A 23,739-nucleotide genomic window follows, 5' to 3' on the forward strand; every position below is an offset into this window, starting at 1 on the left:
AACTAAATAAGCCCTTTTTTTTGGAAAAATTTGTTTTAATTTTTTCTCTAAATTGTGGAATTAATCCAGTAGTTTAACCTCAGCAAATAATGAAGTAGATTTCTACATCTGCAAAGGAAAAGTCAAGTTAATCAGATAATTCAAGTAAAACAAGCAATACTTTTCTTAACTATCTGAACTTTTTGGTGAAAGTTACCCGCCCCTTCATTGAGTGGGAAGTACAGGTAAGGGCGGGGGTCCAGCTGCAGATGAAAGCATCTTGACCTTGAGCATGTAGGACAATCCTCAGCATCTTGTCAAAATTGAGATTTGGATTCCAAGTTTCTAAGGTGGGGCGTGACTTTGCATCTCCAACAGGCTCCCAAGTAATAACATGCTGTGGGCCTGTGGAACACACGAGGCAGTGAGACTAGATAATTTCTGTAATGGCATTTTGCTAGTTAATTTTGTCAGTGTCCCACCTACTTGTACCAAAAATGAACATCACATTGATGGATATAGAACATGGAGCTCACAGAGGACTGACCATTCTTATCATTGTTTCCATTGCATTTTCAGAATAAAGAATATGGTCATTCTTTTATTAAATTGAAGGTTTATTTGATTTTGAAATCTGTATCATCTTATTGCCCACATGGTGGCAGTCATGTCTCCTCGTATTATCTGAGCCTTTAAGAAGAGTTTTCAGTATGGTGTAACAATGGAAAGGTGCGACTTTGCAAAGGTTAATTTTTACAATTGATACCTTTCATTCAGAAAATTATTAGATATGGAACAGACGAAATATCTAAGTTATTATAAAGTGATGTAGATCATTTGGTAGTGATCCTCTATGTAATCCAAAGAAATAGTATTTTTTCCAGAAAATACAGGCATAAAGTGATAAAATTTTGAAAAGTAAAGAGACTGTCTTCATATCTCTGTTCATGGCTTTTTAAAGAACTTTAATTTAGGGTGTGCCCTGCTTAAATGGTACAGTGCTTTTCACTGTTTTAGATAGAAATATTCTTGTCATTGTCAGTCTTCATAGGCCTATATAAGACGATTCTGATTTTCTTCCATTATTTTAAAAGATAATATGACTGCTGGTGTAATAATACTTTTTTTTAGTTTTTGTACAAATGTTATCCTTTAAAGAAGAAAAAACCTCTCAGTCATACTTTTTCAAATTTTAATTAACATCTATATACATATATATATATATATATTCACTCAAAACTTACGAAAATATTCTGACCTTTAATTTTGGTCACATTGTCTCATTGTATGCTGTTTTAAAAATGAAACGTCATAGTTTTTTATCACTGTTAAAAACCACATAAAAGTAAGGTCCACAATTCATAAGAGCATTTTCAGGGAATATAGACTATGTTATTACAGTATAGAAGTCTGAGAGCTTCATTTAAACATCAAACTCAAGCATTTAACTTGTCTGTTGCATATTTGTCATCCATGGAACACCAAGTACAGCTCTCACCAGGTATCCTAAGGGACTGTTAACCAGCAGTGTTACTATCCCACCGTGAGCGTGGGAGCACACGCATGTGTGTGTGTGAGTGTGTGTGTCTGCTCCCAAATAGAAGACTGGTTGAATTTATCTCTGAATATTTCTCTCCCCCTTCCTTCCTCCCTCCCTTTTTCTCTATTTCTTTTCCCTATCTCTGTCTCTCCAGTGCCTCTCACCCCAAATCTCTTTACTCTTTATTAATGTTTATTTTAACCAAGCACATTTCTTTGCCAATTTGGGTCCAAAATACTGTTGGGTTGGCCAAAAATTTCATAAGATAGTATGGAAAAATGCAAAGGAACTTTTTGGCTGATGCAATATAATTCCTTATATTTCTCAAGGTCCCCCACACCGAATATTGGGTGAATTTGTAAATAATTTTCATAAGCAATAATGCCACCCCTATTCCTTATGGTTATCTCCAGACATGCAAAATCTCAACAGATAAAAACAGTTTAGCTCACAGAAGACCTGTGCTGATTTTGAAGCATAAGCGCTAGAGAGGTGTGAGGTGACAGAAAGCACCGGGCTGACAGCCCTCAGGTCCAGCCCCGCCCTCTTCACTAGAATGATTGACCAAGAAAGCATTGGCTTTGCATAGGTGTAAAAGCCAGAAGACTGAAATTAGAAAAGGTAGTAACCTCTGTGTTCCTTTAACAATAATGTGACTGCAGGTACCATTAGTCCAAGCAGCTGTGCTCAAACTTGAGCATCAGTATCTCCTGGAAACCTTGATAAAACACAGACTGCTGGGCCACATCCCCAGAATTTCTTGTTCAGTAAGTCTGGAGTAATAAGAATTTCTATTTTCAACAAGTTCCCAGGTGATATTGATACTGCTGACTCACTCACCACACTTGGAGACGCCTAATCTAGAGCATGCCCTAGAACCAGTTTCCCATTTACATCACAGATATTTCGGATGTTTCCTTTACTATACTCTCTAATGAATTCATAGATAGTTGTGATCGTTCAGTCACTAAGTTGTGTCTGACTCTGTGACCCATGGATTGCAGCATGCCAGGCCTCCCTGTCCCTCCCTACCTCCTGGAGCTTGCCCAAGTTCATGTCCATTGAGTCAGTGATGCCACTCAACCAAGCTCATGTCCATTGAGTCAGTGATGCCATTCAACCATCTCATCCTCTACCACCCTTTTCTCCTTTTGCTCTCAATCTTTATTAGCATCAGAATCTTTTCCAATGTGTCGACTGTAGATGACCTGCTTGCCTATATATGTAAATTTTTTTAATTGACATAATACAACACTGTAAATCAACTGTACTCCAATAAATCTTTTTAATTGATAAAATAGCCTAATAACTACAGAGGTATGAAATGAATGTGATTTATAATTTAAAAGTTGTTTTTCAATACACTGCCAGAACAGCAACAGCAAAAGGCCCCACAGATTTCCAAAACACTCCCTATAGGGTGGTCCCTCTTTCTGGCCCTCTTCTCCTTCTAACTAGCACTCACTCCCACACTCACAAGAACCACTGGCCCAGAGAATAAGACACATTCTGAGGGGCTGTCAAGAATGTGCTCATAAATGGCTCTGCCATGGTGTATATAAGAAAGCGTAGAGAAGAAGTCCAGGCTATTTAAATGCTAGTTTAGATCTTAGTGTCTTTGCATTAATTTCTCTTATAAGTTCGCTTCCTCTTTTACATTTAATCTGTGCTTTTGAACTGGTCAGAGTGGGTGAGCAAGCCATGTAAATTTGTGGCTGAAGCTCACAAATCTTAACACCTGATGTGGTTCTCTGAACAAAAACTCCTCTTGGTAAGATGAGCAGTGAATCCATTTATAAGGTTCTATTATATAATTTTTCTAACAGTTACTGCAGTGAGAATCTGTCAAGTCCTACTCTTTGAGACCCCATGGACTGTAGCCCACCAGGCTCCTCTGTCCATGGAATTCTCCAAGCAAGGATACTGAAGTGGGTAGCTGTTCCCTTTTCCAGGGGATCTTCCCAACCCAGGGATCGAACCCAAGTCTCCTGCCATCACAGGAGGATTCTTTACCATCTGAACCACCAGGGAAGCCCAAGAGTACTGGAGTGGGTAGCCTGTCCCTTCTCCAGGGGATCTTCCCAACCCAGGAATCAAACTGGGGTCTCTTGCATTGGGGGTGGATTCTTTACCAGCTGAGCTACCTGGGACACCCTTCTAATGGTTAGCCTACTGGAAAATTTTATCCCTCCTGATCAATCATGAAAACTCAAGGAGTGGTTATTGGTTAAATATTAGGCAAGTGGATTTACCTTGTATTTAATGCCCAGTTTATTAAAAATGGGCCTTATGTGTAGCTCCTTTCAGAAGTGCAGGTTGACGTGAGTATGAAAGCCAGTCTTCTGTTCCTAAGTTTAGTACTATGCCAGTGACCTTTCCAAGTCACTTGACCTCTATTTGCCTGTTTCCTTATGTGTAAAACTAGGATGCAAATACTAGCCTTACCTACCTCACAGAGTACTTGTAGAAATATAATAAAATAATCCCTGAAAATGGTTAGAAAATAAAATTACCACACAAACACAAGGTTTTGTGACCTTAAAAATACCAGTCCCTTAGAAGATCTGTGAATCAGAAATACAAGTGAATAGGACAGGGCAAGTAGCAGCCTGGTACCAGGATCAGCAAGTCAGGTAATATTAAAACTGCTACAATCAGGATGAAAGCAAAGTGACACATCGTCTTTAACACAATACCTAATGGAGAATCAATGAATTTAATCATGTTTGAATTTAATAAGCCCCTTTAGTTCAACCGAATTTCATGTTTGCAGTGTGAGACTCCAGAAAGCCAAACCAGGATGCATTTATGACCAACTATCATCCAGATATAGGATCAGATTAAAATTCAGATGTAGTGGCCTTTAAAATAAAACAGCCAGTATCCCAGTGCCTGGCACTTTTTTGTAATAAATACAAATTTACAAACGTTATTTTGTTTCTCCCTGGTATAGAGAATAAATTCTTTGGAGGGTTCAGTCATAGCAGATTTAACATATATTTTCACAGAGCATTTATAAAATATCTCTATAAATAAAAATTGTCTGAACTTAGGATGTTGCTTTCCTGTCCCTTTATTGTGCAGATTACCTTTCAAAGTCTTTGTTTCCATTTAGCTGGTAAAAGAGAGACTGGATCAGGTCAAGGTCCAAGTCCTTTTTTGCTGCTTACCAACAATATGACCTCACGTTACTTAACCTTTTTTAAACACTTTCCTCAGATATTAAATAGGAATGAAACAGCACCAGTTTATGATTGTGTTAATGACTCCATGTGATAATGTGTAAGGTAACAGCAGAGAAACCTAGCTGTTGGGGCACCCTCTGTAGCTGTAGAGACATAGTGTACAGATAAGCATGCGCTCTGAAGAAAGCTGTTTTAAATCCCTTCTGCATGATACACATGGCTTTTAGCAAGTTATGAACCTTACCCATGCCTCAGTTTCCTTGTCTGTATGATGGTAGTGATTACTAATACAAGTGCTCAGGATAGTATCTGATGCACATAGTATTGCATTAAACTAAGATGCCACTGAAAATTAGGCACCAGTATTTGTACCACTAACAACAATGCTAATAATTACAGTTGCATAACCTATCCTGATTTCCAAGATGTGAGCTATATGAAAAAGGATCTAAGAGTTGATGAAATATGGTAATAAGCTTTCAAAAGTCTACCATTTTCCAGAGAACTAGGAAATGAGACTCCTTCCACTTATATGCAATTCTAGACTATCACCTGGAGGTGCAGGAAAGAACTTCTAATAATTTCTCTCTTCAGTGTGTTCCTATGCATAGATCTTGTTCTCATGAACCTACTGAAGCAAGAACTCCCAAGGCTTTGTCTCAGGCGAGGTGGTGTCCCAGAAAGCACGACATGACAGATAAAAAATAATTTTAGAAGAATCCAACACTTAATTCAACTTTCTCAGAAGATGCTAAGCTAAGCTAAGTCACTTCAGTCGTGTCCGACTCTGTGCGACCCCATAGATGGCAGCTCACCAGGCTCCCCCGTCCCTGGGATTCTCCAGGCAAGAACACTGGAGTGGCTTGCCATTTCCTTCTCCAATGCATGAAAGTGAAGAGTGAAAGTGAAGTCGCTCAGTCGTTCCGACTCTTCGCTACCCCATGGACTGCAGCCTACCAGGCTCCTCCATCCAAGGGATTTTCCATGCAAGAGTATGGAGTGGGATACCATTGCCTTCTCCCAGAAGATGCTAAGAGGAACCCAACTCATAACACCAAAACTCTCCACAAAGCCTTTTGCCTTTAGAATTTTTCATAGCTGCTTGCTCTCCGAAGACTTTCAGATGCTAAAACCTTCTTATGTTTCCTCTCTCTCTCCCATTACACGCTGGCTCCTAGACGTGCCTGAAGAATGATCTCAGCTCGCCTCTCTCCTCCTGAGCCTCAGGTAAGATGCTGTCCTATGTCACTCTGGTTGCTGGACCCCAGGGGGAGCTCTCCCAGTCTCTCTGCCTGGGGGTGCCATCCCAGAATCTCAGCTGTCAGGCCAGCATGGTGTGGAGCACTCCTCTGAGTTCCAAAGGGAAATGGGGTCTCAGTTCTCCTTCCTCTTAGACCCTCAAACTTTTCAGCCAGTTGCATCTTTCCTCTGTCCTCCTTGGAGCTAATCCCTGAAGCGTGTCAGGCTCAGAGCTCTGCCTTCTCTCCCCATCCCAACATCTAATACTCTCATCTAATCTGGACAGACAGGAGAAAATCATAGTCTGCTTCCTGCTTAAGCCAGGGCCTCAGCTCTTGACACGGAAATCCAAGTAACCATTTACTCAAAGCCCCTCCTCCCACTTTTTTTTTTTTTTTTTGCCTAAAAGCTGTTGTCTATACCATGAGCTCCAAAATTCCATTTTGACATTCAAAATATTGGCTTTCTTTTTATTCAACAAATATTTATTGGACACCAGGATGTGTTAGATTCTGCTCTACATATTAGATATGGAAAAGTGAGCAAGATAGAACCCTTCCCTGGAGTTACATCCAGAGACACTGCCATTAATCTTTCTGTTTCTTCAGTAATAACAGTAAGTTGAGGACACAGATGGTAACATGCCTTTGCCACCTGAGTGAAAGGCAACAGGAATTTTGTATGCGGGGTGAGGGAATGCATCGTTTAAAACATCACCACACTATCACACCAGAAATACTTATTAAGCACCTACTCTTCTCCCTACCTCCACATCTAATCCGTCACCAGTGCTTCCTTTTTAACCTCACAAATGATTTCCAAATTTATCCTCTTTCTTTCCTGCTCAGTGATTGCCTCTACTTCAGCATTTTACTGATTCTATTCCTATCTACTCTTCCTTTTTCAACCTCCTCTTCCTCTGGTATATTCTATCCCAGCTGCAGTAAAGCTGTTCTCTTTTTAAATTTCTCAGACTCCTGCGGTGACCGACCATGAAGTCCAAAGCTTTCATTGTCAGCTTGGCTCCTTAACAGTCTACCTTCTGTGTTCCATGGTTCTGGTACCATATACCATTCCAAACCCATTTCCTGCCATTTCCTCCTGCCCTTACAACCCAGGCTGTTAATTTTCCATGCTCTTGTTCATGCTTGGAATACCCTTCATTTCTTTCTTATCTTGGAAAAATCCCACCAATCCTTTATGGCTAAACCACAATGTCATTTTCCACTGGAAGCTTTCCATGCCCCGGGAACGATGAATTGCTCTCTCCTCTCTGCTACAATAACCATTCCTCATACTTCTAGTTGGGTTCTTATCACAATGTGGGCCAGCTATTTGTTCACGCATCCATCTCCTCCCTAGATTATGGGATCCTTGAGAAAAGACTGTTTTATCCATTTCTGTAACTCCTCTAATATCTGGCATAATACCTGTCAAGTACAAGGTGCTAATTAATATTTGTTGCTAAACTCCAAAACTCAAGAGCTGTGTCACATACAACATATTTACACATATGTATAAGCTTTCAGATATACCCACATGCACATATATTTTTATATATTTTGTATTTCATCTAATTTTTAATATCTCTGTACTTCTGTTGTGAATGTTCAGTAGCTGCTATTTCTGTGGAAATTTCTCATTAAATATAAAACATAAAATTGTCCTTTATTTTAAATGGACTAATATTCCATTCGAAGGCTTTTATAGTTCTGACAGTTCTGAAAACTTGACTGGCTCCTGAAAGCTTATTATTAATTCCATAACACTTTATATTCTGTACTATGCATTATATTTAGTACTCTGTTTAATTTCAATAAGATTGCCTACATGATCAATAAGTTACAAGTGAAATGTTTAAGTCAGCGACAGCAATCTAGCAATGCCAAATCAAGTGATATGATGGTCTGAATTAAGTAATCAAATTCTTAAGTCTATTTCATGATCACTATATAACTACTCAGAGAGGAACAATTAACTTTAGCGTTTTAGCTGAGAAACTGGAATGCTGTAATATCCAGGAGATTATTCTAGTCTTATTTCTCTCTCTTTTTTTTTTTTTTTTTGCAGTAGTCTGTGAAATAGTTTCCCATGGAAAGACTTGAGATCCTCATTTGAAAGTTATAGTCTAAAGAAAGGTAGAAACTACAATGGAGTAAACTAATAAGAAGTGGTTTCATGTGCTGGGTTAAAAACCTGATTTATCCCTCCCCATCACCGCATTTCCTCTCTGATAACTGTAAGTTTGTTCTCAATGTCTGTAAGCCTGTTTCTGAACAGTCATTTTTTTGAAGTGTGGAAATTCAAGCAAGTGTCGGCTTTGGATATCATTGGAAGAATGATAAGGACTTGTGAACAGCCTAAGGAGAGGACGACTGTGGCCAATGAGACAAAATGGTGTGTAAAAACACTAACGGAAAGGAGGCCCAGAAGCAAGAAATGGACCCTTGTGGTTAAAACAGGAGGTCTCCATGAGGGGTGTGGAATGCGGACCATGAGAAGTCGCCAGTGGCCAGGGAGTCACTGCATTGGTGAAGAGGTCAGGGCATTTGTACAACACCATCCTAAATTCTCTTCTCCCCACCCATGACTGTCCTGCTTATCTTCCTGTTTTCATTTCATTGCCTGGAATCCCTGTACCCCTCCCAACAGTCAGAATGGCCATCATCAAAATGTCAACAAATAATAAATGCTAGACAGGGTGTGCAGGAAAGGGAACCCTCTTACACTGCTGGTAGGAGTGTAAATTGGTACAACCATTATGGAGAACAGTACGTAAGCCCCTTTAAAAACCAAAAATAGAACTACCATATGATCCAGCAGTCTCACTTCTGGAGTAAGAGTCTAGCATGGCAGACTGTATTCAATACCGTGCAATACCCGACAATGTAATGAGCTATGTAATGGACACATGACTGAATCACTTTGCTGTACACCTGAAACTAACAGGACACTGCAGATCAACTATACTTCAATTAAAATTTTTTAAATAAAAGAATAATAAAACAAACTCAAATCAAAAAACAACACAACGATTGGCTGTGCAATGGACGTTGGGGGCATCTCCCTGCCTGTTCCCCAGACTGAAGCGAGTCAGGGCGTCACTGGCTCCTGAAACACCCCTTTGGGACCTTGTAAGAAATATTTCCACATTCCACATCATTTTTGACAATTTAACAGTGAAGTGTGTGGGCAGATTGAAATGGAGACCCCAAACTGGTGAATTTCCAAAGAAAATTGCCATCAACTGGAAACCTGAATGTAGCCATTCATCCTCTAGTCTTAGGATGTGAATGGGTCATTAATTAGAGCCAGGAAAAAAATGGTGTGGTCTTGGACAGGATAGCCCAAAGGAAAGACTCTTCCTGAGCAGTGTGAGCTCCTTGCAGGTGGGGCCCACAGCCAAGACACGGATCCCTGGTGCCCAGCCCAGCTCCAGGCACATGGTAGATGGTACACAAATGAATATAAAGTTGATGGCAAAGGATTCAGGTTTGATCTCCTGTTTGTCGTTGCCACGGTGCACAATCCAGAAGGAATTCTTTCCAATTCCAGATTTCCATCTCTGGAAGGCAGAGATGAAAAACAACATACTTCTCTTAAAATTGTAGTGAGAATTATATAAGCTAATTCTGACCACATTTTTTACAAGCCACCAAGAGACCATGTCTAAGAAAAAGAGGAAGAAGAGTTAGACTGTGTCTAACTCAGTCATATCCAACTGAGTCACTCAGTCATATCCAACTCTTTGCAACCCCATGGACTGTAGCCCACCAGGCTGTATCCATGGAATTATCCAGGCGAGAATACTGGACTGGGTTGCCATTTCCATCTCCAGGGGAAGTTCCCGACCCAGGAGTCATCCTGGGTTGATGCAGGTTGCATCCTGCACTGCCAGGCAGAGTCTTTGTTGCTGAGCCACCAAGAAAACCCAACATTTCTTTAGAACATGTTATTTGCTAAACAGACGGCCAAAGATTTTTCATGCATATGACCTCCTGTGATAGAATACAACGTGGTTACTGTTAGGTCTTCATTAGTGAATATGCTTTGATTGACTTGTTTTCTAAGTGGATTTGGTTGCCATCATCACTTTGCTGGTGAAGTGGGCTGCCCTGGACTGGTGTCACTCAAAACCTGCCCGTGGTTCCCACTGCATGACACAAACAGGATCTCCAAGACAAGCAGCATCCCTAGGACCAGGAGCTCAGAGAGGATCCTCAGAGCTGTGGCTTCTTATGGCTTCCTCCTCACCTAATGGCTTCTGTCTCACCCTCTCCTTGCCCACTCCCACAGTCCCCTTCTAAAAGAGGATAAGAGGATATGCCAACAAGCAGGAATCCTAAACTTATTCAAGAAAGGACAAATTCAGTAGTGCTGTGAGAACTAAACTAGGTGATATATTTAAATGGAAATAATAACTCCCATCCATCCATCACTCTGTGCCAAGTTCTGTGCTAGGTGCCTTATCTGGACTGCTTTGAATCTCTGTGAAATGAGTATAATTATCCCCATTTTACAGATAAGGAAACTGAGGTCCAAAGAAAATATATAATTTGTCCAAAGACACAAAGGTTTATTTAATAGTAGCTGTAGGTTTAAAATAAAATCTGACTCCCAAATCTATTCTCAACCAATATATCACTTCTGTAGCCTCCCATTACCTCCTGTGCTCACAGCCACCCAGTGAATGTCATGTCTGCTCCCCGCCTCTAGAAACATCAGCATCATAGAGCTTAAACAACATTTCATGAAAACTTGCCAATCAATTAAAGCATGTATGTGAACATGTATGTGTATATGTGTGTGCATTGATATATGTGTGTGATCACTTATTGATTTATTTAACCACTGATCTACTTGTAAGCCTATTTCCTAAGAAGGCTTAAACGATAAGATTTGGCCGTCACTCAGATTCCCATCCCGTTTTTGGGTACAGAAGAATAAGCAACGGGTATCTGACACACCCAATTCTAATCCTGATTCCACTTCTCCCTGGCTGCATCAGTTGGCTTATCAACTGCAAACAACAGAAACCATATTTAGCCAAAAGAGTCTGTTGAAAGAAAGTCTCTCAAGACAGAGGGCAGAGATGGAGATCCAGGCTTGCAAACTGCAGGGACTCGGCCAGGCAAGGCCAGCCAGGATCACCCTAGGAGCCCTCTGCTTAGAAAGCCACTTAGGAGGCCCACTGGGCCTCACACAGCTGCTGTGAGTAATCCCTGACTCTCCCTGCATGTGGCCAACCATCCAAGCCAGAACCTCAGGCAGAAGCTTCCAGGCAGCAGGCTCAGGCCACAGGCCAGGGAGCTGTTGGAGAGACTGCCCTTATCGGTCCACTCCTCTCACTGTGATGCCCAAGGAAGTACGTGCTCGTGTCCCATAACGTGAACTCCTTGCCCCCCCCTCCTCTTCTGGCCCCACCATGGCTGATGGCCCAGGCTCACCGTCTACCAGTCTCCTGCAAACAGCCCAGCCGCTGGCCAACCTCTGAGAAGCACCAGTTGGTTGACACATCTTGACACGTCACCCACTCTTTTCTAGAATGAGTTTTTTTTTTTTCCTGTGGCCAAAAAAGTAAGATTTTCATAGTCTCTGAATGGTTCTAAACTACCAGGTCACAAAAGATGTTAATACTCTGTTGGAAGTTTAATAATGGAAGTGCAGCAAACCAGTGCAGGCTGTATTCTGAGACTCTCCTTCAGAAGTAACCAGGCATGCAGAGAGAGCTTCACCCTGGACTTTTAAGTGATTTGGGTTCAAATCCAAGGTCCTTTACTAACCCATGTGTCCTCGGGCCCACCAGTTCATCTTTCCACGTCTATGTCCTCACCTAAGAAATGGCGCGAACAATGTTTCCTGGCCAACCTGCAACACCAGCACCACCTGGGACCATGGAGAGAGCTGCCCAAACAGGAGTCTAGCTTTCTGAGGGAGAGATGGCTGTGGGAGGAAAGATGGAAAGGAGAAAGGCTTTGAAGCTTCCACCTCACTCTCCTAGGCCCAGTTCAAAGGCAGATCTGGTACAAATTCCCTCGGCTATGCGCTCTCCCTACAAAAGGTGGTGCTGGAGCCCAGTCTTGCCTCCTTCAACTAGATTCACTCTCTCCATGGAAGTCTCAATGGCTTGTTCTGATGACTAAACTCTAAAAAAGTGTATGCTTTTGGTATTTTTTTTTCCTTTTGCTCTGGATATATCATCCAGGTTCTCATTGTGGATAGTTAACACAGCTAACACATCATAAGAGAAATTTCACTTAGTCCCAGATGACCACCTATACATTCTCATCCATTTGCACACGAACAGAGGGGTCACCCTGTAAGAAGAGTGCATTTATGCTCCCCTCTCCTGCCTGGAATGAAGTAAAAATGTTCACTTTTTTTTTTAAAAAAGGCACAAAAGTAAACTTAAAAACTCACAATATCAAGGTTTGTTTCTTTCTGAAGATGGAAAGTAGTTTGATAAAAATGAATGGCAGCTCAAATTTGACAAGGAGAAACAACATAGTTATTTCTAAACACATACTGTAGTGGTATAAAATATTTCCTCCCTTCTTGAGATAGTCTAGTCCATTTTTCTTCCTCAGAAGCCTTCACTTTGAAATTTAAAAAAATAGTAATTAAGATACTCCTCCGTATTTCTTAATTCCAAGATGCAGTGTTCGTGCTTACATTTCCTCTTGTATTTTCCACTGGAAATCAAAGAAATGGCCATTTGCATATCAGAAAGGAAACACAAAGAAAACAGAAAATTACAAGCGTTACTGAACAGCCACTGCCATTCAAGTGACTTTTTAAAAACAATTTTGAACAGTATAAATCTTTTCAAAACCCAGACTTTAAAAATCAACAATGACTTATTGATGTATGGCAGAGACCAACACAATATTGTAAAGCAATAATCCCCCAATTAAAATAAATAAAATTTTTAAAAAATGACCTATTTCTGATGACAATATAGAGATGAAAAAAAATCACTCACTGAACAATAAATCGTCCTCAGAGAAGCTTTACTATAAAACTTAGCTTTATACGTGGGATCAAACTTCAGAGCATGAAGAAGCCTTGCTCCATCCCCTTATTTCATATCCAGATGAGCAAACTTGACTTGCAAAGGTCTAGTGACGTGTCCAAGGTCCCCCAGCAATAGTGACCAAGACAGAAAAGGAACCAACACACCTCTTCTGACACTGGGGCTCTTCCACTGCCCCACCTGAATAGAGCAGGAATTAATCTGTTACCACACAACTGGCTACATGGAAGGCGAAGTACATAAGAGGTACTATATCAGGACAAACGAAGCTTACCTAATATAAAGAACATCAGAAAACATTCAGCAGGAAGAGAGCCACTTCAGGTGGTGACAGGTTTTCATCTAACTTGTTTTGGAGCTAGAAATTTGCAGTGATTTATCCTTCCTCTCAACCCGTTAAGTCACCACCTTTTCATCATCAGACATACTCATTTATTGAATATTCTTGCCAATCATAATTTTTGTTTATAAATATCTCATCAAGATTTAAAATTTTTATTTGAATCCAGTACAGTATACTAGCACATATATATGGAATTTAGAAAGATGGTAACAATGACCCTATATGCAAGACAGCAAAAGAGACACAGGTGTATAGACAGTCTTTTGGACTCTGTGGGAGAAGGCGAGGGTAGGATGATTTGAGAGAATAGCATTGAAACATGTATATTATTATATGTGAAACAGATTGCCAGTCCAGGTCCGATGCATGAGACAGGGTGCTCAGGGCTGGTGCACTGGGATGACTCAGAGGGATGGGATGGGGAGGGAGGTGGGAGAGGGGTTCAGGATGGGGAACACATGTCCACCCATGGCTGATTCGTGTCAATGTATGACAAAAATCACTACAATATTGTAAAGTAATTAGCCTCCAGTTAAAATAAAAATTTTTTTAATAAATTAAAACATAAAATTTTTATTTGAATCCAAAATCATTCTTATTATAACCTCCACTTACAAACAGGTTCCATTCCAAGGTCCATTTGCACGTCATTTTAGAGCCTAGAACTTGTTTTCTATCAGAGACAATTCTACCAATGGGAATTCAGTCCCAGCTAGTTCTCATCAGGGGTCTAATCCAGGATGCCCATAAAGTAGCTCAACAAGCACACAGGACCCTGGGATAGGAGGCCCTTTCTTCCCTGTTCCTCCCTCACTCCTACAGAGAGCAAACTATTCCATTCCTTTCCCTCTCCCAATGCCCACCAAAATAATAATAATAATGATAATAAATCTGAACTTTAAACTGTGCAAGCAAATCAAGAGTTGGCTCTGCAATGTTTTTCACTTAAATTTCTTGTGCTGCTGCTACATGAGAAAAACCCAAGACCCTCCTCTGCTCAGACCTAAGGAAAATTTTACTTCATAAATCTAGCTGACATTGAGAGTTCCTGAAAATTCTGCCAGTTTCCTCCTAATTCAAAAATTCTTAGTTAAGCAGTTTAACGCATGCCTCAGAGTGTTCTTGTTTAGTCACTAGTTGAGTGTGATTCTTTGCAGCCCCATGGACTATTGCCCACAGGCTCCTCTGTCCATGGGATTTCCCAGGCAAGAATACTGGAGTAGGTAGCCATTCCCTTCTCCAGGGGATCTTCAAGACCCAAGGATCAAACCTGAGTTTCCTGCACTGCAGGCAGATTCTTTACCGCTGAGCGCTCAGGGAAGCCCCTTGCCTCAGTATACACAGGTATTAATATACATGCATTTACACAGGCTTTTGGAGTCTGATCAAGCACCAGCTTAAATCCCTGCCCTACCACTTCCTAGAGGGCTGCCTATGGAAGATATTTCACCTTTGGAAACTTTTAGATCTGCTTTTCGGTGTTCTCCAAGGTTGGGGTTCCAGGTGCTGTGGTAAAGAACCCGCCTCCCAGTGCAGGAGACGTATGTTGGAAAGATCCCCTGGAGGAGGGCGTGGCGACCCACTCCAGTACTCTTGCCTGGAGAATCCCATGGACAGAGGAGCCTGGACGGCTACAGTCCACAGGGTCGCAAAGAGTCAGACATGCCTGAAGCAGCAGAGCACGCATGCATGCACGTATGGCACTGATATCCTTTTCCAACTTCACCATCCATCACTTTCCTGGCGCAGCTGTTACAAGCTCTTCCCCAGACCCTCCATGCCACCCGGTTTCGTGTCTTCACTCCCACCAGAACCCCTGCCCCATCACATCTCTTACCCTCCAATTTCCACTCCAGGTCTCCCTCCCCTATGCAGCATTTCTGCCCTTCCGATGTGATTCCCACAAGGTTCTGACTGCACTCTAGTTGTTGATGTTATCCGTGTTATTTATTTACTAAAAATAAGCTCCATGAAGACAGAGCCTGTGGTTCGTACATCCTGTACTTTCTGCTGCGGCTCCCACACAGCATCTTCAATGCCAAGGATGTTCACTAAATGTTTGTTGAATGAATCGTGATTCCTAACTTAGACCAGCTGTTAAGTGCCCATAAATTCATCCCAATCAGAAAGTAGAGGAAGGTAAAGTAAGAAATACTAACCAAAGGAAGAGCAGTCTTTCTCATATTTCTTCGAAATCCCAACTGTTTACTGGGGCAGAGAGAAGGGGGTGGCGGCTGGGGCTCTTCTATCCCAGGGACTCCCTGTCCAACAAGCCTCATTCTCATTAGGAGATTGGTTTTCCAAGTGTGTTGAAAGGAAGGATCGCAAACACTTTTCTCACCCCTAGCCTGCCTAGGCTTCATCCTGCCATCAAAACTACTTGTAAACATCAGGGATTTTCCCTGTGCTAGTGAGGAGGGTCATAAATTTAATAACGTATGTTTGTTTTACAAAATTATCCATTCACTTCTTCCCTGGTAAACCCCCCTGATTTGTCAAGACCCACCTCAGTGCCACCACCTCTGTAAAGCCTTCCATGACTGTTCATTCATTCAACAAGCATACATTAAGCACCTATGTTGTGCTCACCACTGTGTTGAGTGCTGGAAATACGTTGCTGAGTGAGACAGACACAGTCCCTACCCATGGAGTCCATGTCTAGTACAAAGGTGATGTAGAGGCTTGTAACGGAGATTCAACCATGCTGGGGGAAATCAGAGCAGGCTTCTCTAAGGAAGCTATGTTTTACACCATTTCCCTCCCCCCATGTTTCCCTTTCTTGTTACATCTGTAATCACAGAGATCTGGGATTAGGGGCCCCACTTAACTGTATGTGTTAAAGATCGTGACGTATGTCAATAATATCCTGACCACAGAGCCTGGCACATAGCAAAAGCCAGTAAGTAAGATGAATGAACCAGTCTGTGATCCCATTCTGCTTTGGGGAGTGGACAGTGGTCACTTAGGAAGGACAAACATCAACACACCATATTCCAACCAAATCAAAGAGATGCCATGAGCAAGCTCTTCAGGGACTACTTGGAAATGGCTTTGTATGACCTTCTAGAAGACTGAGGTGACCTTGCATCACAGTCCCATAGCTGTCAGATCATCAGCCTTTTGTCCTGACAGAGGTGCGGTCATGACACAGGTGATAAATTACACCTTCTAGTAGAATGGTCCAAGTCTGAGGTCAGAAGGAGCCCATAGCTCACAAGCATTCAAGTGACTGTCTTCCCCAGCACCTCCCCTCCCCATCGCTGCTAGCAGGTAAGGTCTCAGAGACACAGCTGTGCTCTTCTCTCCCCAGGTGACTGCAGAGGGTGAGAGTGAGGGCTGATGTTACTGCCCCAGTGGACCCTGAGAACCAAGCTCTGTGTATAAGGGTGCTAATCAGCCTTCTAAAGGAGGTGCACTTCCAGTCACAGTTACTTCATCCCCCACGAGGAGAGAACTCTTGAGGGCCATCAATATCTTCTCTGAGACCAGAATGACCTGCAGAATATTTGCCATCTCTCTACGACAAAACTAGACAGTGTATTAAAAAGCAAAGGCATCACTTTGCTGACAAAGGTTCATCTAATCAAAGCTATGGTCTTTCCAGTAGTCATGTACAGATGTGAGAGCTGAACAATAAAGAAGGCTGAGCACTGAAGATCATCAGCCTCTTGTCCTGACAGAGGTGCAGTCATGACACAGGTGATAAATAACACCTTCTAGTAGAATGGTCCAAATTTGAGGTCAGAAGGAGCCCATAGCTCCTTGATGCTTTTGAACTGTAGTGCTGGAAGAGACTCTTGAGAGTCCCTTGGACAGCAAGGAGATCAAACCAGTCCATCCTAAAGGAAATCAGTCCTGAATATTCATTGGAAGGACTGATGCTGAAGCTGAAGCTTCAATACTTTGGCCACCTGATGCAAAAAAACTGACTCATTGGAAAAGACCCTGGGAAAGATGCTGGGAAAGATTGAAGGCAGAAGAAGAAGAAGAGGGTGACAGAGGATGAGATGGTTGGATGGCATCACTGATTCAGTGGACATGAACTTGGGCAGACTCCATGAGGTGGTGAAGCACAGGGAAGCCTGGCATGCTGCAGTCCATGGGGTCATGAAGAATCAGACACTGGCAACTGAACAACAATAAAAAAAAGCCCAGAGAATTAATTAGTATGAAATGAGTTGTGGGAAGGCTGAAAACAATTGCCAACAGACCAGCTGTTTTAACTGACCTGTTCCTACACAAGTTGTATGTTTCTTCACAAGACCCTGCTCCATCATGGAGCTATAAGGCTCAGCTACAACCTCAAAAGGGTTGGTTGGGCTAGAGCCAGAATCGTCTAAACAAGTTTCTATATATTGTCTCAGTGATATTTGAACTCTTACCAGCTGGGATGGGGCCAAGGCTGTTCATATTAATAGCTGTGAAGAGGGAGACTGGGTAAGAAGTTCCAGGGACTCATAAGCCAGAGTGGACTTCTCATCTGGGGACCTGGTATCTTAAAACGTTATTTATTCATTCATGCGCCCGTTCCCTCATGTACTTGCGGAGCCCACACGTCACACGTGTGCAGCTCCTGATCTCTCAATCCATCTCTGGAGGCAGAGGCAAACACTGGGGCGGAAAGTGAGAAACCACTTCACAGGAGCATTCGGGAGGGGACCCCAAACTGGGGGGCCCTGGGGGAGGCGACAGGGAGCTGGGAGGTAAGGAGGGGGCAGGAAGAGTTCACCAGCCAAGAGTCAGGGGAGGCATGGCAGACAGAACACATAAATAAAACACTTAACTTCTGTGCCTTCAGCGTCTGTATCTATAAAATGAGAGACGGCGCAGCCCAATCTAAAAACGCCTAATGGCGTTTTTGAGAGGATTAGGTAGCAAGGCTGAGCCCAGGGCTTGACAACACCCCACACCCAGTAGATCCGGGTTCCCAGCAGTTGCGGGGAGGGAAGGTGTTGGTGGAGGTTCCTTCTTGCTCTGACTCCTCCTAGGGGCCTGGGTATGAATTTCTAGTTTCCATGGACCAGGATTAGGAAAAAGTCCGTAACCAAGGAGCAAAACAAAACTTGGCAGTGGGGGCAACCTGATGAGTCACGAACCACAGAACCTGCAGACAAAACAGCAGTCAAGAACACAAGCCTGAAATTAGAACTGCTCATGAGAAGCCCACTTTCAACCCTTATTGAAGTAGCTTCAAGGGGTGGACTCTAGTCTTTGGGTTCTATCTCTCTCTTTTTTAATTGAGTAAAATATACATAAAATTTACCATCTTAATTTGTAAGAGCACAGTTCAGTGGTACTAAATACATTCATATTGTTGTACCATCCATCCACATTAATATTTATCTTGTAAAACTGAAATTCTGTACTTATTAATCAATAACTCCCCCATTCTCTGCTCCTCCAGCTCCTGGAAACCACCATTACACTTTCTCAGTGGATCTATTTTAATTTACTTTCTGTTTTCACTGTACTAGGTGTTCCTTGCTGTTTGCGGGCTTTCTCCAGTCGCGGCAACTGAGAGCTGCTCTCTGGTTTCGGTGCTCAGGGTTCTCACTGCGGTGGCTCCGCTTGTTGTGGAGCACAGGCTCAGTAGTTGTGGTGCGCAGGCTCAGCTGTTCCACAGCGTGTGAGATCTTGCTACACCAGGGATCGAAACTGTGTCTCCCTGCACTGGCAGGCAGATTCTTAACCAGCAGACCACCAGGGAAGTCCCATCATTACACTTTCTGTCTTTATAATTTTGACTACTCCAAGTTTCCTCACTTAAGTGGAATCAATACTTTGGCCACCTACTGCTAAGAGCTGACTCATTGGAAAAGACCATTTTGCTGGGAAAGATTGAAGGCAGGATGAGAAGGGGATGAGAGAGGATGAGATGGTTGGATGGCATCACTGACTCAGTGGACATGAGTTTGAGAAAGTTCTAGGAGACGGTGAAGGACAGGGAAGCCTGGTGTGCTGCAGTCCATGGGGTCACAAAGAGTAGGACATGACTGAGCCTCTGAACAACAACAAAGTGGGATCATACAGTACTGTGAGTGTGTGTGGGTATGCTTGTGACTGTCTTATTTCATTTAGCATAATGTCCTCAAGGTTCATGCATGTTATAGCACATTGCAAAGTTTACCTTTTTGAAGGGCTGAATGTACACAACTTATTTGCTTATCCTTTCATCTTTTGATAGACACAGGTTGCTTCCATGTTTTCGCTATTGTGGAATAACACTGCTATGAACACGATGTACAAATATCTCTTCAAGACCCTGCTTTCATTTCTTTGGGTTACATACCCAGAAGTGGAGTTGCTGAATCATATATAACTCTTTTTTTTTTTTTTTTTAGGAACTACCATGCTGTTTTCCACAGTGGCTCTACCATTTTATATTCCCACCAACACTTGGAGTCATTCTAATGAGTGAGGTGGTAACTCATTGTGCTTTTGATTTGCATTTCCCTCAATGATTAGTGATGTTGAGCATCTTTTCCTGTGCTTATTGGCCATTTGTATATCTTCTTTGGAGAATAATCTATTCAAGTCTTTTGCCCATTTTTGAATCAAGTTGTTTGTCTTTTTGTTGTTGAGTTGTAGGAGTTCTTTATATATTCTGGATACTAATCCCTTATCAGATATATGATTTGCAATATTTCCTCCCATCTTGTGGGTTGCCTTTTTACTCTGGATACTGTCTTTTGACATACTATTTTTTTTAATTCTTCATGAAGTCCAAGTTGTCTATTTTTTTTCTTTTCATAACTTTGCCTCCTATGTCATAGACAAAAAAAATTATTTCAAGTCCAAAGTCATGATTTGCATTTCCCTCAGTGATTAGTGATGAAGCATTTATCCTGTTTTACTCTAAGAGTTTTATCATTTCAGGTCTACATTTAGGTCTTTGATTCACTTTTGAGTTAATTTTTGTATATGGTGTGGAGTCCATCTTTATTCTTTTGCATATGGATATCCAGTTTTCTCAGCACAATTTGTCAAAAAGTGGATTCTATCTCTTTTTACAGCATTTCAAACTTCACATATGCTGCCTGATTTGATCTGTCCAACAGCCACACAAGGCAAGTACAATGGATTTTTTATTTCTTTATTTTAAAATGCATTTCTTCATTGCCGAGGGACTGGGATACTGAATTCCCTTGTTCAAGTTACACAGGCAGAACAAGGACTAAGTTTATGGACAGCCCTGTGTTCTTCAGTATTACTAAATCATGCTTTCCCTGAATTTTCTACTTGGGTTTGGGAATGGAAAGCAATATTTGAGGTTAAAGAAGGAAGGTATATAAAGCTCAAATCACACTCGTAGATGACAAGTTTTCTCTTTGTGTTTTGGTTTTCTTGGATGTCAAATGAAATTGCTAAACAAGAATTGCAGATGTTTCCCCTAAAATACCATTTGTGGTGGAACATGAGCAAGCAGTTGCTTCCTTATCTAAAGACCAAGAAGCCAAGCCCAAAGGAGCCTTCTGCAAGAGAAAAAATTCTCTGAAGTTCCATGTTTTCACTGAAAAAAAACGTCAATACAGTTCTGCATTTTACTTCATAATATACTAGATAGCATCGCCAACTCAGTGGACATGAATTTGGGCAAACTCCTGGAGACAGTGAAGGACAGGGAAGCCTGGCACACTGCAATTCATGGGATTGCGAAGAGTCGGACACAACTTAGTGCCTGAAAACAACAATACTTGGATTTGTTTTAATATAAACATAAATTAGGGACTTCCCTGGTGATTCAGTGGTTAACAATCGATCTTCCAATGCAGGGGACATAGGTTCAGTCCCTGATAGAGGAACTAAGATCCACATGTCATGGGATAACTAAGCCCATGTGCCACAACTAGAGAGAAACCCAAGCACTGCAACGAAAGATCCTGCATGCCACAGCTAAGACCCAACGCAGTCAAATACATAAACCTTTCTTTTAAAAAAGCATAAATTAGTATGCTTATACCATACAATTTTGACCACATGGATTCTCTAAGGTGATGCACAAACTTATCCTCTGATTTTTAACTGTTGTCATTCAGCATTGTACTAACCGTTTCATGTACCCCAGTGTGAGATACAGAAAATTATCTCTTAAGTTTCCATCTCCCACTTTGAAGTCCTATTGTTGTTGTTGTTTAGTCGATAACTTGTGTCTGACTCTTTTACAACCCCATGGACTATAGACCACTGGGCTCCTCTGTCCATGGGATTTCCCAGGCAAGAAGGTTGAGTGGGTTGCCATTTCCTTTTCCAGGGAATCTTTCTGACCCAAGGATGGAACCCAAGTCTCCTGCATTAGCAGGTGGATCCTTTACTACTGAGACAAAAGGGAAGCCCTTAAAGTTCTATACCTGGATTTCAAATAAGGTGTGAAGTCACACTCAGGTTTGATATGAGTACTGACAAGTAAATTTAAAAATAATGCTTTTTTACATTTATACCAGCTCCAAAAGAGGACAGACCCTCAACTTGCACCCACTCCAGCCTGGCCCAGAATGCAAGTGTTCCCTGAAGGAGGATTGCTCCAGGCTGAACCAATGAGCATATCTCAGGTTGCACAGAGTAACACTCAAGAGCTAGAAATCAGCTCAAATGCTACACACCACCCCATCATTTATTAATCACTAGGGAATGGCTACCCACTCCAGTATTCTGGACTGGAGAATTCCATGGACTGTATAGTCCATGGGGTTGCAAAGAGTTGGACAGGATTGAGCAACTTTCACTTTCAAGCAAATCTACTGTCAAGGTCTAATGGAAAACATCCATGCTTCTTTTGATAGTTCCTGGTTACCAAAAATATTTTTTAAATTGAATTTAAGCCCTTCCTTTCATGGAAGTAGCTAGTGTACTGTATAGGTATCTGTTTTTTGAATTTCCATAGGTCAGAGCTACACTTACAGCTAATGAGACTTCCCAAGTTTCTAATCATGTAGTGCCTTGATAAAGACGGAAGGCAGCAATTAATGGCAATCTTTTGTTTTCTATGAGAGGTTTCATTTGCCCAGCTTTTCATTATTTCTGAACCATAGGGCAGTTTATTGTATTATAAAAGGACATTTGCATAAAGATCTTTTTTTATTGTTGCCTTGAACTGATGTTAACTGGGGGGAGGGGGGAATAAAGACTATAGGACAGAATATAAACCCTTGTCACATTAACAGACATAATAAGATTATCTATGAGCTCTGTGAACTGAACATTCATGAAGTCATAATCTGAACTTGCTTGTATTTCTAATTTTTAAAAAGCATCATTTCTGTGAGAGTTAGAAATGGTTCATTTAGGTAGTATAATTTCAATGGATTATATTTCAGTTATTATGCATCCATCTGTATCCATCACCAAGGTTTATTATAGTCTAATATGCTTTCCTTTGAACCTGTGTTTTCTTGGGGACTGAAGGCACCGTGCATATACTGCCACCAGGGTAGTTTACTCCCGGGTTCCTCTCCCTGAGTCATGGGAAGGTCTGGAGTGCTGACAAACACTGTAAACAAGTACATTTGCTGGTTCACCAAGTACCAGACATCTAGAGACACCGGCATGGCATAAGAATCCCCAGCAAAAGATGAAGACTTTGTCTTTGCTGTTTGTTCTTATTAATGGGACCCTTTAAGCTTTGTATCAACAATCCAGATGAGGGCAACAAAACTACACAACCATCCTCCCATGTCACGCACGTCCAGGAAGCTGAAAATGAAATTAAATAACATTTTTCACATGATTTTCATGAAAGACTAAACTCCTACTACTTTCACCATCAGGCCTCTTGCTCTCACTTTCTTTTCACCTCCTAAAAAGACTGCCAATGTTTACCTGAACTTTGTTCCACCTGAGATATGCAGATGACACCATCCTTATGGCAGAAGGTGAAGAACTAAAGAACCTCTTGATGAAAGTAAAAGACAAGAGAGAAAAAGTTGGTTTAGAACTCAACATTCAGAAAACTAAGATCATGGCATCTGGTCCCATCACTTCATGGGAAATAGAGGGGGAAACAGTGGAAACAGTGTTGGACTTTATTTTGCGGGGCTCCAAAATCACTGCAGATGGTGACTGCAGCCATGAAATTGAAAAACGCTTGCTCCTTGGAAGAAAAGTTTTGACCAACCTAGACAGCATATTAAAAAGCACAGACATTACTTTGCCAACAAAGGGCCATCTAGTCAAGGCTATGGTTTTTTTCCAGTGGTCATGTATGGATGTGAGAGTTGGACTATAAAGAAAGCTGAGCGCCAAAGAACTGATGCCTTTGAACTGTGGTGTTGGAGAAGACTTTTGAGAGCCCCTTGGACGGCAAGGAGATCCAACCAGTCTATCCTGAAGGAAATCAGTCCTGAATATTCACTGGAAGGACTGAAACTCCAATCCTTTGGCCACCTGATGCAAAGAGCTGACTCATTTGAAAAGACCCTGATGC

The sequence above is a fragment of the Bos javanicus genome, chromosome 9 (assembly GCF_032452875.1).
Source record: "Bos javanicus breed banteng chromosome 9, ARS-OSU_banteng_1.0, whole genome shotgun sequence".
NCBI classification, from domain to species: Eukaryota; Metazoa; Chordata; class Mammalia; order Artiodactyla; family Bovidae; genus Bos; species Bos javanicus.